This window comes from Phacochoerus africanus, chromosome 16 (assembly GCF_016906955.1).
Source record: "Phacochoerus africanus isolate WHEZ1 chromosome 16, ROS_Pafr_v1, whole genome shotgun sequence".
Taxonomy (NCBI): Eukaryota; Metazoa; Chordata; class Mammalia; order Artiodactyla; family Suidae; genus Phacochoerus; species Phacochoerus africanus.
Window position 1 is genome coordinate 55,610,921 of NC_062559.1, and position 15,729 is coordinate 55,626,649.

A 15,729-nucleotide genomic window follows, 5' to 3' on the forward strand; every position below is an offset into this window, starting at 1 on the left:
TGATTATGAAGGAAGTTGAGGAGTTCCTGTCATGGCTCAACAGAAACGTATCTGACGAGCATCCATGACGTCGCAGGTTGGTTCCTTGGCCTCACTCAGTGGGTTAAGGATCTGGCATTGCCTTGACGTGCATTGCTTGGATCCTGCATGGCTATGGCTGTGGTGTAGGCCAGCGGCTATGGCTCCGATTTGACCCCTAGCCTGGGAACCAACATATGACAGGGGTTTGGCCCTAAAAAAAAAAAAAAAAAAAAAAGGGAAGTTAAACATCTTTTCATATTTACTAGATGTATGGTTTCTTTGTGAATTTCCTCTTTATATCCTTTGTGGGTATTTCTGCTGTAAAGTTTTTTTCTTATTGGTTTATAGGGGTTTTTTTGGTTTGTTTTTTGTTTGTTTTTTTGTCTTTTTGCTATTTCTTGGGCCGCTCCCGCAGCATATGGAGGTTCCCAGGCTAGGGGTCGAATCGGAGATGTAGCCCCCCGGCCTACGCCAGAGCCACAGCAACGCGGGATCCGAGCCGCGTCTGCAACCTACACCACAGCTCATGGCAACGCCAGATCCTTAACCCACTGAGCAAGGGCAGAGATTGAACCCGAAACCTCATGGTTCCTAGTCGGGTTCGTTAACCACTGCGCCACGACGGGAACTCCGTTTCTTTTTTTTTTAGGGTATTCTGGATATTTGTTCCGTCACCAAATACTTAAGGGGATTACTGACTGATACGATTACATTTACGTCTCCCATCTCACTACTTATCACAGTTGTTTTCTGTGTTCCAGGCATTCAATGACATTTTTTTTTCTTTTTTTCCTTTTGCTTGCATTTGGATTATTTTGTTTAGCAGTTCTATTTTCATCATTCACCTATTAGTTACCCCTCATTTTTAGTGGTTGCTGTACATTTCACAATATATATCTTTAATTTCATCAGCCTGCTTCACATAAACTCTATCACTCCACCATTGTGCTCTAACTTTCCAGCAACTGTCCCACCATCCTCTTGCTGTTGTAGGTATGCATTTTATGTTTCTAGATGTTATAATCCACATAATAAATTGTTGGTTGTGCACATGGCCCATATCTTCTCCCATTCTGTCTCGTCTTAACATTTTTCATGGTAATTGTTGCACAGATATTTATATTTAAATGTAATCACATTTAGTTTTTTTTATTTTTAGGGTTTGTACTTTTTTTTTTTGTCTTTTTGCTATTTCTTTGGGCCGCTCCCGTGGCATATGGAGGTTCCCAAGCTAGGGGTCGAATCGGAGCTGTAGCCCCCCGGCCTACGCCAGAGCCACAGCAACGCGGGATCCGAGCCGTGTCTGCAACCTACACCACAGCTCATGGCAACGCCGGATCATCAACCCACTGAGCAAGGGCAGGGACCAAACCCGAAACCTCATGGTTCCTAGTCGGATTCGTTAACCACTGCGCCACAACGGGAACTCCTAGGGTCTGTACTTTTAATTTTTGTTTTCTTCCCTACCTAGCGCCTTAAGGATATGCCTCAATGTTTTTATTCTAAAATGTTTACAGTTTACCCTTTACACAGATCTTTAATCTAGAATTAATTTTTTTAGTTTTTAATATAAATTGCATCTTTACTGAGATATAATTCACATAGCATTAAATCTACCCATTTAAAGTGTACATTTGGAGTTGCTATCGTGGCTCAGTGGAAATGAATCTGACTAGTATCCGTGAGGAGGCGGGTTAGATCCATGGCCTTGCTCAGTGGGTTAAGGATCTGGTGTTGCTGTGAGCTGTGGTTTAGGTCGAAGGTGCGGCTTGGATCTGGCATTGCTGTGGCTACAGCTCCAATTCGACCCCTAGTCTGGGAACCTCCGTATGCCACGGGTGCGGCCCTAAAAATAATAAAGTGTACAATTCATGAGTTCCCTGGTGGCTCAGTGAGTTAAGGATCTGGTGTTGTCACTGCTGTGGTTCAGGTCGCTACAGTGGCACAGGTTTGATTCCTGGCCACATGCCTTGGGCATGGCCAAATAAATAGATAAGTGTACAATTTAGTGGTTTATTAAGTTCACAGTTATGCAACCATGACCTGTTTAGAGTATTTTTATCACTCTAAAAAGAGACCCCCTACCCAATAGTAGTCATTACCCATCTGCCCCTAACCACTCCCACTCAGCCCTAGGTAATGACTGATCCATTTTCAGTTTCTATGGATTTGCCTATCCTGGTAATTTCAAATAAATAGAAGCATATATATAGTATGTGGTCAATTGTTATCGGCTTCTTTTCCTCACATCATGTTTTTAAGATTCATCCATGTCGTAGCATGCATCAGTGTATCCTTCCTTGCCATTGCCAAATAGTAGTGCATTGTATGGACAGACCCAGTTTTATCTATCAGTTCATTGCTCCGTAGACAGATCATTTCTGCTCTGTGTTACCCAAAATGCCACTGTGAACACTTGTCTACAGGTGTTTGCGTGGATGGATGTTTTCATTTCTCTTGGGTGTTTACCTGAGAGTAGACCAGCTGGGCCAGCTCTTTAATACTTTGAGGAACTGCTGGATTGTTTTCCAAAGCAGCTGCACCACTTTACATTCCCACCAGCAGCACATCCTCACCAAGAGGATTTTCCTTCTTGTTGTCACTATCGATGGCTATGGCGTGGCGTCGCACTGTGGTTTTCACCTACATTTCCTTTGTGGCTGATGACGTTGCGTGTCTTTTTATGCGCATAGTGGTCCTCTGTGTGTCTTCTCAGAAATTTTGCCATTAAAAATGTTTAAATTGTGGTAAAATACACAGAACATAAAAGTGACCATTTTAACCATTTTAAAGCGTGCAGTTCAGAGGTCAGCAGTATGAAGGACATTGACCTTGTTGTCCAACCAGTCTCCAGAACGCTCTTCATCCGACCAAACTAAAACTCACACCCATCAAACAGTTACTCCCTATTTCCCTGAGCCCAGCGCCTGGGCAACTACCGCCCTGCGTCTCGACGAATCTGCCTACTCTAGGTATACCTCCTATGAGGCGAATCGGACACGCTTTGTCTCTTCGTGGCTGGCGCATCTTCCTTGGCATGATGTGGGTCATCGGGCTTCATCTACGTTGCAGCATGTGGGTCATAATGTTCCTCCTTTTCCCGGTGCATAACATTCCGTCCTGTCGTGTGCATGGGTCATCCTTCCCTTATCCATTCGTCGCCTAGGGGACAGTTGGGTTGCGGGCGCCTTATGGCTGTTATGAATAATGCTGCTGCGAACACGGTTGTAGACAGGTCTCTTTGAGACCCTGCTTTCAGTTCTTTGGGTATATGCTCAGAAGCTGAGTTGCTGGATCAAATGGGTTCTGTTTTCACCTTTTCGAGGAAACACTGTCCTGGTTTCCACAGCAGCCGCACCGTCTCACTTTCCTACCAGCAGTGCGCGAGAGCTCCAGGTTCTCCACATCCTCACCAGACTTGTCATTTTCTGTTTTTGTTTTTGGTTTTTTTTTTTTTTGTCTTTTTTGCTATTTCTTGGGCTGCTCCTACAGCATATGGAGGTTCCCAGCCTAGGGGTCGAATCGGAGCTGTAGCCACCGGCCTACGCCAGAGCCACAGCAACGCGGGATCCGAGCCGCGTCTCCAACCTACACCACAGCTCACGGCAACGCCAGATCGTTAACCCACTGAGCAAGGGCAGGGACCGAACCCGCAACCTCATGGTTCCTAGTCGGATTCGGTAACCACTGCGCCACGACGGGAACTCCTGTTTCTGTTTTTGATAGTAGCCATTCTAACGCATCTCATGATGCCTTTGACCTGCATTTCCCTAAGGAGCAGCGGTGCACAGCACTTTTTCCTGTGCTTGTTGGCTATGCATATATCTTCTTCAGAAAAGTGTGTATTTAAGTCCTTGGCCCCTTTTTTAAAAAAATTGTTTGCTTTGCCCATTTTCCAATTTGACTGTAAAAGTTCTGTATTCTAGATACAGGTCCCTCATCAAATGTATTATTCACAAATTGTTTCTCCCATTCCGTAGGTTGTATTCCCCCCCCCCTTTTTTTTTTTTTTGCTTTTTAGGGCCACACCCACAGTACATAGAGGTTTCCAGGCTAGGGGTCTAATCAGAGCTACAGCTGCTGGCCTACACCACAGCCACAGCCACACCAGATTTGAGCCACATCTTCGACCTACACCGTAGCTCATGGCAACACTGGATCCTTAACCCACTGAGCGAGGCCAGGGGTTGAACCTGCACAACCTCATGGTTCCTAGTCAGATTCGTTTCCACTGCACCACGACGGGAACTCCTAGTTTCACTTTCTTAAAGGGGTCCTTTGAAGCACAATTTTTTTTAATTTTGAGGAAACCCAATTTACCTGTTTTTTTCCTTTTGTCGTTTGTGATTTGGGTGTCATATCTAAGGAACCATTGCCTGAAACAAAAACACAAAGGCTTGTGCCTGTTTTCCTTCTAAGGGTGTTATAGTTTTAGCTCCTACATTCAGGTCTGTGAAGTTAAATTTTGTATAAAGTGTGAGGCAGGGTCCAACATCATTCCTTTGCATGTGGATGTCCAGTCGTCCCAGCACCGTTTGTTAAAAAGACCATTTTTTACTCCCATTGAATTGTCTTGGCACTTTCGTCTAAAAAATATCAATTGACCATAAATGGGAGAGTTGGTTTGAATTCTAGTCCATCGATCTCTATGTTATCTTTGTGCTAGTTCCACACTGTTTTGATCACTGTAGCTTTGGAGCAGCTTCAAAATCATGAAGTGTGAGTCCTTCGACTTTGCTTTTTTTTTTCAAGACTGTTTTGACCTCTTCAGGCTCTCCTGAACTTCTGTGTAAATTTTAGAAAGACCTTATCAATTTCTGCAAATAAGCCAGCTGGAATTTTGATGGGGCCCAGAAGCCAAGTAATCAGTTTATATCCCACTAAAAATCTTCGAGGTTAACCAATCTATGATCATTCTTTTTGGATGACTATAAGATGAGAAATTCAGTATTAGCAATTTTGGGAGTTCCTGTCAAGTCGTGGCTGAGTGGAAATGAATCTGACTAGGATCCACAAGGACACAGGTTTGATCCCTGGCCTCGCTCTGTGGGTTAAGGATCCGGCGTTGCCATGAGCTGTGGTGTAGGTCACAGAAGCAGCTTGGATCCGGCATTGCTGTGGCTGTGGTGTAGGCCAGCGGCTACGGCTCTGATTCAGCCCCTAGCCTGGAACCTCCATATGCAGTGGATGTGGCCCTAAAAAGCAAAAAAATAAAAAAAAAAATAAAAAATAAAAAAATTGGATTTTCTGTTACCAAAATAAAATTAAAGACTTCAATCACTGGAGTAATTAATTAACTGATTGGGGTACATTTATCTTCCTTTGTCTTCTAGACAACATAAAAAGTGCGAAAAATGAAATGTATCTTCCATTCGACATGTTTAATATGAATTTAGTTCTACAATTGTCTGTACTCGTGGTATATTTTCTCCCTCAAGATTACCAGCTGCAGGAGTTCCCGTCGTGGCACAGTGGTTAATGAATCCGACTAGGAACCATGAGGTTGTAGGTTCGATCCCTGGCCTTGCTCAGTGGGTTAAGGATCCGGCATTGCTGTGAGCTATGGTGTGGGTTGCAGACACAGCTCAGATCCCGAGTTGCTGTGGCTGTGGTGTAGGCTGGTGGCTACAGCTCCAATTAGACCCCTAACCTGGGAACCTCCATATGCTGCAGGAGCAGCTCAAGAAAAGGCAAAAAGCCACAAAAAGAATAAATACAATAAAAAAAAAGATTACCAGCTGCGTATCAGACACACTAATATTAAATATTGTGTAATCAGGAGTTCCCATCGTGGCGCAGTGGTCAACGAATCCGACTAGGAACCATGAGGTTGCGGGTTCGGTCCCTGCCCTTGCTCAGTGGATTAACGATCTGGCGTTGCCGTGAACTGTGGTGTAGGTTGCAGACTCGGCTCGGATCCCGCGTTGCTGTGGCTCTGGCGTAGGCGGGTGGCTACAACTCCGATTCGACCCCTAGCCTGGGAACCTCCATATGCCGCAGGAGCGGCCCAAGAAATGGCAAAAAGACAAAAAGACAAAAAAAAAATTGTGTAATCAGCTGAAGTTTTTTTGTTATGAACATATTACAATAGGAATTGTTCCAAAACACAAGTATATGCAGCAGTATTAAAATGTCAGCAAAATGTTTTTTCTTAAATAAGTGGTTTATCTCTTTAAAAGATATTTCGCATCTCATTTTATTATTTATTTGTAAATATTGCATTGTAATTATAAAAAGGGATCTGAAAAAATGGAAGGTTTGGACTTTGTTGTAACTTGCTTCGCAGCCGATTTTTGTAACTACTCCGTGTATATTTGAAGTAATGTAAAATCTCTTGCTGTTTAGATGACACCAGTGAAATACGCTTTTCAAAGTTTCTATATTCCTACTAATTTTTGTCCCGGGTTTCTCAAACACAGAGAAAGAGGTATATAGAAAAATTCCATTGTGATTCTTTTCAATTTTTTTCTCGTAATTCTGCCATTGTTTGACTTATATATTTTGAGACCATGCTGTTAGGTACGTTGTTCCTTACTTTTTTTCACAATGTAGTGACATTTTTATCCTTGTAATGGTTTTTCCTTTAAAGTCTGTGTTGTCTAGTGGTGCTGCTGCTGCTTTCTTTGGGAAGGTGTTCGCTGGTCTGCCTGCTTCCTCGGTCCTTACTTTGCACTATACTGTGCCCTTAAGTTGTGGATAGCTCTTATAAACAGCGTGTTTCAGAGTGTCAAGTGTCTTTTCACCCTTGTCTGGGAATCCAGGCTAAGGTCCAGAGCTGAGGACAAAAGACATAAACTACCCCCCCCCTTTTAATTGAGGAATAGTTGATTTATTTCATGTAGTCGGTAGGTGTTGGGACAGTCCCTTACCTACAGAGCTTACTAGAACCGACAGGAGCCCCCCAGCCTTCCCATGCACAGAAACAGAGGACTTTCTTGGCTGTCCCTCCCTTTGCACCAAGCCAGAGAGTGCTCCGTCCCCTTTTGTTCCCTCGGTCCCCGGGAGTGTGGCTCTTTGCCCTTTGCAGTCTCCCTCTCCCTTTACAGGGAAGCGGAGGGTGTTTGATGTGTGTCCCTGAAGGTGGCGGGCACACTGGACCCTGGAAGCAGACAGGTCTTTTTTTTTTTTTTTCTTTATACGGCGGCACCTGCAGCATAGGGACATTCCCAGGCCAGGGGTCCAATTGGAGCTGCAGCTGCAGCCTACTCCACAGCCATGGCAACACCACATCTGAGCCACATCTGTAAAGTATCCTGAAGCTCGTGCAGCACTGGACTGTTAACTCACAGAGACAACATCGGGTCCTTAACCTGCTGAGCCGCAATGGGAACTCCAGGGTTTGGTGGGTTGTTGTTTTGGTAGGAAAGAAATATTTATTTTTCTTAATTTAGTTTCATATTAGACCCTTAATCATAAAAGATAAAGCAAGTTTATTTTCATTCGGTTTAGAAGACTGTAATATATCCTACATTTGTCAAGAGCTTGGTTTTGATTCTAGGCGTTTTCATGGTTTTCGGGACTGTAGTGGGTGGAATGTTTTTGCAGTATGATTCTTTTCTTTAAATATGTGGAGTTTTTAAAGTTTGTGTTTTTTTTGTTTATTTATTTTTTTGCCTTTTTGTCTTTTTTAGGGCCACCCCCCACGGCATATGGAGGTTCCCAGGCTAGGGGTTTAATTGGAGCTGTGGCCACTGGCCTACACCACAGCCACAGCAACACCAGATCTGAGCCGTGTCTGCGACCTATACCACAGCTCATGGCCACTCTGGATCCTTAACCCACTGAGCAAGGCCAGGGGTCAAACCCACGTCCTCATGGATGCTAGTCGGGTTTGTTAACCGCTGAGCCACGACAGGAACTCCTCTGTTTTTTGTTTTCTGTTTTAAATTTTTTATTGGGAAGCAGACACTTTCTAATATAGATTTCTGAAGGCTTAAAGGCATCACCCAGAAAAGGCTGGGCGACTCTACCCCATCCCGGTTCCCCTGAGCCCCCGATGGCTCAGGGTAAGACTCAAGCAGCCTCATTCTAACCTCAGTCTGAACCCTGCTGGAACTGAGCCGGGGTTCCCTCCGCTCGAGTCGGGCTGGATGGGACTGGGGCACTGGCGCCTGGGGTGAAAAGAGCACGAGGTCTGCTGGTCAAACGCGTCCTCCGTCCTCCCCCCCCCCCCCCCCCCCCCCCCCGCCACCCCGGTCCTCCCAGCGGCCTTGGCCCTCACTCTGGCTTTTAGGACTTCTCAAAGCCTCGCTCCTGGCCCAGGCAGGGAGTGTTCAGAAAGGAGGTGGAGGAGGAGGCGGCGACTGCATGTGTTGATCCGAATCCTCTGAGCGCTGACTTCCCCCTGGATGGCGCCTCTGGGGCTGCTTTCCAGGTAGGCGGTCTGAGGGCATCTTGGGGTGCTCAGCTTCACCCTGCCCGCCCCCCGACACTTTCTGACAACAGAAAATGATGAAACCTTTTGGAATTTCAGAAAGATGTCACTATTGCACAGTAAGAAAAGAAGGGTTTGGAGTGCCCATCGTGGCTCAGTGGTAACAAGCCTAACTAGTATCCGGGAGGATGGGGCCTCCATCCTTGGCCTCACTCAGTGGGTTAAGGATGCCACATTGCTGTGGCCGTGGTGTAGGCCGGCAGCTACAGCTCGGATTTGACCCCTAGCCTGGGAACTTCCATATGTTGACTGTGTGGCCCTAAAAAGCAAAAAAAAAAAAAAAAAAGGTTGACAAAACACCTTTATGGGACAGGCACTGGAGAAAGGGAAACAACTTTGTTTATGCCCCAGTGAATTAATGTTCCTCATGAAACGTCAAGGCACTGAGCTGGATTTTTGTTTAGTTTTATCATCTGACAATTTGCTTTTCAACTGGAGAGCTTATTTTCTTTATAGTGAATGTAGATATATTTGGATTTTTTTCTATCATCTTATTTAGTGATCCTTATTTACCATAACTTTTCTCTTCTTTCTTCTTTCTTTCTTTCTTTCTTTCTTTCTTTCTTTCTTTCTTTCTTTCTTTCTTTCTTTCTTTCCTTCCTTCCTTCCTTCCTTCCTTCCTTCCTTCCTTCCTTCCTTCTTTCTTTCTTTCTTTCTTTCTTTCTTTCTTTTTAGGGCCGAGGTTCCCAGGCTAGGGGTTGAATCTGAGCAGCAGCTACCAGCCTACACCACAGCCACAGCAACACCAGATCTGGGCTTCATCTGTAACCTACACCACAGCTCACAGCAACACAGGATCCTTCACCCACTGAGCGAGGCCAGGGATGGAACCTGTGACCTCATGGATGCTAGTCAGATTCGTTAACCACTGAGTCACAATGGGAGCTCCTACCATAATTTTGCTTCTTTCCCCCTTTCCCTACCTTCTTTCTTTGGATTAATTAGGTAATTAGGTTTTCTTTTTCATTTTTCTTTTCTTTTTTTTTTTTTTCACTGCTGTATATGGAGAATGTGGAAGTTCCTTGGCCAGGAATTGAACCCACACCACAGCGGTGACCCAAGCCATGCATTGACAGTGCCAGATCCTTAACCCGCTGTGCCACAAGAGAATGCCAGTGAGGTTTTCTTTATTCACCTCTTCACTCTCTACTAGGAGTCATTCTACTTCTGTCCTTTTAGTGGCTATGATGAACATACTAAACATGTATGTTTGACTTACAGAGTCTAAACGTGATTGCTATCTCTGCCCTTCTCTTGAAAGTGCAAGAAGCATAGGATACTTTCACTGAACTCATGTTCCATCCTTCTTACACGTTGTCTAGTATTGCAGCTCCATTTGTTCTGTGTTCCCAAGGCTTGTCTTTATTATTGTCTTACAAAGTCATGCATATTAAAATTTGCCCGTATTAAGATTTACTAAATTTGTTTTGCTCACCATTCTCCTTGTGTCCTTCCTCTCACTGAGTTCAAGTTTGCACTTCTCAAAGGATAGTCCTCATTAGTTTATTTATTTATTTATTTATTTATTTATTTATTTATTTGTCTTTTTGCCATTTCTTGGGCCGCTCTCACGGCATATGGAGGTTCCCAGGCTAGGGGTCGAATCAGAGCTGTAGCCGACAGCCTACGCCAGAGCCACAGCAACGCGGGATCCGAGCCGTGTCTGCAACTTACACCACAACTCACAGCAACTCCAGATCGTTAACCCACTGAGCAAGGGCAGGGATCGAACCCGCAACCTCATGGTTCCTAGTCAGATTCGTTAACCACTGCGCCACGACGGTAACTCCAGTTTTTCATTGAGGGTTTATAAATGGTACATTGCCAGTTTTTATTTCCTGAAAATATCCTTATTTGGTTTTGCTCGTGTGATAATTGGTCAGGGTATAAAATCTAGGTTGACAGTTATTTTCCCACACCATTGTCTATTGAGTCTACTGTCTTCTGACCTCTATGTTTATCATGGAAGAGTTTATTGTCGCTCTACTAGTTCCTTCTTTGATGTCAATCTGTCTTTTTCTCTGTTTGCTTTTTTGTTTGTTTGTTTGTCTTTGTGTCTTTTCTAGGGCTGCACCTGTGGCATATGGAGGTTCCCAGGCTAGGGGTCTAATTGGAGCTGTAGCCGCTGGCCTATGCCAGAGCCACAGCAACACCAGGTCCTTAACCCACTGAGCAAAGCCAGGGATTGACCACACAACCCCATGGTTACTAGTCAGGTTCGTTAACCACTGAGCCACGACAGAACTCCTCTGTTTGCTTTTAATACTTACTCTTTGCTTTTGGTGTTCTAATTCCACCACAATGTTTATATATGTGGATTTACATTTGTGCCCCTAGGATTTGAATATTTATATCTTTCATCAGTTGTTGAAGATGGTTAGCTATTTTTTTAAAATTTCTCCTAATTTCATAATTATCTGTTTCTAGGTGAGAAAATATGATTTGATAGATGTATGCTAGGTGTTCCTAATTTATGCTCTTAACATACTATGTGTTTCTACCCATCATTTATATATCTTTCCTTCTGGGTCCTTTCCTCATCTGTCATTCAGTTAACTAATTCTTCCCAGCTGTGTTTAGGTCTGCTGTTTAACCTTAACTAGTCCATTGAGTATTTTATTTTATTTTATTGATTTTTACAGCTGCACTTGCAGCATATGGAAGTTCCTGGGCTAGGGGTCTAATTGGAGCTGCAGCTGCCAGCCTATGCTACAGCCTCAGCAATGATGGATCCAAGCCACATCCGTGACCTATGCCACAGCTTGCAGCAGTGCTGGATACTTAACCCACTGAGTGAGGTCAGGGATCAAACCGAATCCTCATGGACACTATGTCAAGTTCTTTTTTTTTTTTGTCTTTTTTGCCATTTTCTTGGGCCGCTCTCACAGCATATGGAGGTTCCCAGGCTAGGGGTCCAATCAGAGCTGTAGCCACCGGCCTACACCAGAGCCACAGCAACATGGGATCCGAGCCGCGTCTGCAACCTACACCACAGCTCACAGCAACACCGGATCCTTAACCCACTGAGCAAGGCCAGGGACTGAACCCGCAACCTCATGGTTCCTAGTCGGATTCATTAACCACTGTGCCACGAAGGGAACTCCTCAAGTTCTTAATTTGTTGAGCCATGGTAGGAACTACCTTTGAGTTTTTTAAAAATTGCAATGGCTCTGTTTTTTTTTCTTCTCGCTTTCTCAATTTTTTTCTTTGTAATAGTATCTTGATTTTTCTTGAGGTTTGGTGATTTCTATTTATCTAGATTTTTTTCCATGCTGCTTCTTCCACTTTTTGCCTTTAGTTTTGTAAATTATAAAAATATTCACAGTATAGTTTATTTGGATTACTTTACATGAATTCAAGTTCTTGGATATTTGCTCCTGTTCTTTTGCCGTGTTCTCACCAATGGTGGACTGTTTCTCTGTGGGTTTTGCAATTTCTGATTGTGAACTTACATTGAGCTGGGTTTGTGGTCTGGATTGTAGGATAACTCCTCTTGTTTTTGTTTCCTTCAGCTAGAAACCTCAGGTGCTATCATTGGCCTAGGTCCTATTTTTAATGTCAGTTTATCAGCCCTGAGGGTAATGTAAATTTTAAGCCCAATTTCCACAAGGTACTAGCTGTGGTTTTGGATTCTCAAGAAAAATATCATCCCATCCACTTCCATCTCTCAGAGCCCAGCTGAGACAGAGGAACTTGCTGTCTTCTGTGGCAACCATGTAGTTATGCCACTCAGCAATCTGTTCAAGACCTTACCATTCAGCTACAAGAAGTGCAGTTAACTGACCAGTTACCACTAACACCTCTGGGAAATGCCTTGGCCCTCAAACTAAGGCCATGCTTTTCTTGGGCAGCCCAAGCCAGTGAGTGAGCAGGTGGGGTCCTAAGCCTGGTCATTTCTGTGCAACACACGACTCCTCTGGGGGGAATATTTGCTCTAGAACCCTCTGTTCAGGCTGAGACTTGGTCAGAGCTGCATCATGCCCTCTTCCTGTTGCCCAAACCTGCTTCTCCTCCTCTTTCCCTTTGTGGATGTTGCATCTGCGTCCTGGTCTAAGACTTTGCCTGTAACACGCTGCTTCCTCCCCCTTTTACCTTTTCATGGGCACCATTTTCCAATAACTTTCTTGCACTTCAAACCGAGTCTCAGCATCTGCTTCCCGAGGACCCAACGAACACGCCATCTTTTGTTGTTAGGATGCATTTTTTTCTGAACCACGCGTTTGGGGGGCGGCATGCGCTCAGCATGTAGAAGCTCCCTCGCCAGGGATCAAATACAAGCCACAGCAGTAAGCCAAGCCACTGAAGTGATACCACTGGATCCTTAACCCGCTGCACCGCAAGAGAGCTCCTGAGCCATGTATTTTCTGAAGAGAAGCCTTAAAGGGACTTTATCTGCAGGTGTTAGTTCCAACTTCTCACTTTCACGGGCTCAAGGCCTACACACTTTTCTCCTTACTCCCACATTAGGCAGATGCAGCAGCTACTCATGCACTTCTGAGATGAGTGCTCGGTTTTGTCTTCGTTTCTGGCACAATAGCGTTTCCCTTTATTCCTTTTTGTATTGGCTCTGAGGTTAAAATTATTATGTTTTATCTGGAATTTTTAGGTGTTTGTATCAGGAATGTTTTGGATTTATTACTTTTTGACCAAAAATTTAAAGACAGAAATTAAGTGTATATACTTAATGTCTAAATTGTACTTTTAGTGTTTTTAAATAATAAATTGTACAATACTCAGAAAGAAACTTGACAATTATGCCAAATCGGAATCTGTCATACAGTTGTCAAGGAATTAAAGCCTTCCTTATGGTCTGTAAGTCTATTGCTTCTTTTTTTTAAATTGAAGTATAATGATTTACAATATTGTGTTAGTTTCAGGTGTACAGCAAAGTGATTAAGATTTTTTTCAGATTATGTTCTATTGTAGGTTATTATAAAATACTGAATATAGTTCCCTGTACTATACAGTAAATCCTTGTTGCTTATCTCTTTTATGTATTGTAGTGTGTATCGGTATATCCCATATTCCTAATCCATCCCTCTCCTTCCCTCCTTTTTCCCTTTAGTAACCATAAGTTTGTTCTCCGTGTCTGTGAGTTTGTTTTGTAAATGAATTCATTTGTATTATTTTTTAGATTTCACACACAAGTGATGTCATGTAATATTTGTCTCTCTCTGCCTGATCTGCTTTACTCAGTATGATAATGTCTAGGTCATCCACGTTGCTGCAAATGTCAATATTTCACTCTTTTTATGACTGAGTAATATTTTATTATTTATAAATGTTTTATTAGATACATCTCACATCTTAAAGCAGCCATCTGTTGATGGGCATTTGGGTTGTTTCCATGTCTTGGCTTTGTAAATAGTGCTGCTATGCTCATTGGGGTGCATGTATCTTTCTGAATTAGAGTTTACACATTTCAGATGTAGGCCCAGGAGTGGGATTGCTGGATCATATGGTAGCTCTTTTTTGAGTTTTTAAAGGAACCTCCATACTGTCCTCCAGAGTGGCTTTACCAGTTTACGCTCCCACCAACAGTGTAGGAAGGTCCTTTTTCTCTACGTGCTCTTCAGCATTTGTTATTTGTCGCCTTTTTGATGACGGCCATTCTGACCGTGCGAGGTGATGCCTCCCCGTGGTTTTGATTCGCACCCCTCTAACGATGAGTGATGCTGACACCTTCTCCTGTGCCTGCTGCCGTCGGTAGGTCTTCTTTGGAGACATGACTATCTAGGCCTTCTGCCCATTTTTTGAATGGCTTGGGTTTTTTTTTTTAATCTGCATTGACCTATATGAGCTGTTTGTATGTTTTGGAAATTAACTCCTTATTGGCTGCATCATTTTATTGCTTCATTTGTACATGTACACCTTTATACACATTTCCAGGAACATGATATACAGGTAAGGGAGAGTCTAATGAGGTGACGGATGGAGTCTGAGCAGGTGCCTGAGGAAGAATAGGGGAGGCATCCATTCCATCTGCAGAGACGGGATGGCTGGTGGTGCTGAGACCTGACCTAGGGGATGAGAGGGAGGGCACCAGGGGGTGGGAGGGGGGGAGAGGGGAGGGGGGACATGGTCTTCAGTGGGAACAGCATATGCAGAGATGAGGACGAGCACCGCGCTCTGGGAAGGGCAGGTGGTTCAGTTCATCTGGAGGGAGAGATGCAAGGGAAGTTGCAGGAGATGAGGATGGGGAAGGAGCCACCCCCTGAGGGGTGGGATGCTGTGCAGAAGTTTAGGTTCTCAGGGCAGGTGATGGAGTCACTGGAGGACTTGAAGTGGGGAGAGAGCTCGGACCTCTCGGAGAGGTCACCCTGGATGCAGCGGTGCAGGGTGGGGTGGGAGTCACAGATTGGAGAGCCACAGGACTTCTGGCAAGCCGTCACTGATGTGGGAGTAAGCCCGATAAATGACAGAGAAAAAGAGAGAAGGTGACAGGAACCTCAGAGTTGGGGTGTCTTCCCCAGGATGGAGACGTAAAAGAGTAATAGTTACAGCAGAGGCCAGAATCTTGATGCTGTTGAAATGGTTCAGGTGCAGTCCTCACTCTACCTGTGAACATGACAACGATGCAGCACTACTACCCAATGTAAGGTCCGAAGCCATGGCGACCATCTTTGGAAGCATCAGGAAAGATGCTTGCAAAAGATGAAGGTAAAGAAAGCTGTCAAGAGGAGGCAGGCAGCAGATGGGTACCTTTTGATGGACAACAGAGGGTGGCTGAGATGAAGGAATGGCTGGGAACAATGCACCTCAATGTTCTCATCTTGGCCTATGATTTAGTTCCAGAACACACCCAAGCATCCCAGGGAGGACTTGTCCTGGCCTCGGAGAGGTGATGAGGGTCGTCCCGAGACGTGGCAGGTGTGGTGAGCCCAGTAATGGCCACCCTCCCCCCACGCAGTCCACATCCTCATTCCCAGAAGCTGTGGCTGTGTAGCCTTATGGGAGCAGGGACTTTGCGGGGGTGCTTAAATCAGGATCTTTGGATGGAGAGGTTGTTTCCGGTTATCTGGGTGGGTCCAGTGAAACGCCAAGTCTTTATGAGAGGGAGGCAAGAGGGTCAAAGTCAAAAAAAGACGTGATGACAGAAGCAGAGGCTGGAGAGATTCCCTTCGAAGAGGAAGGGGCCACCAGCCAAGGAGCGCAGGTGGCCTCTAGAAGTTGGAAACGGTAAGGACACGGAGTCTCCTCCGGAGTCTCCAGAAGGAATGCAGCCCTGATGACACCTTGCCCTTAGTGCCACGAGGCTCACTGTGCACGTCTGA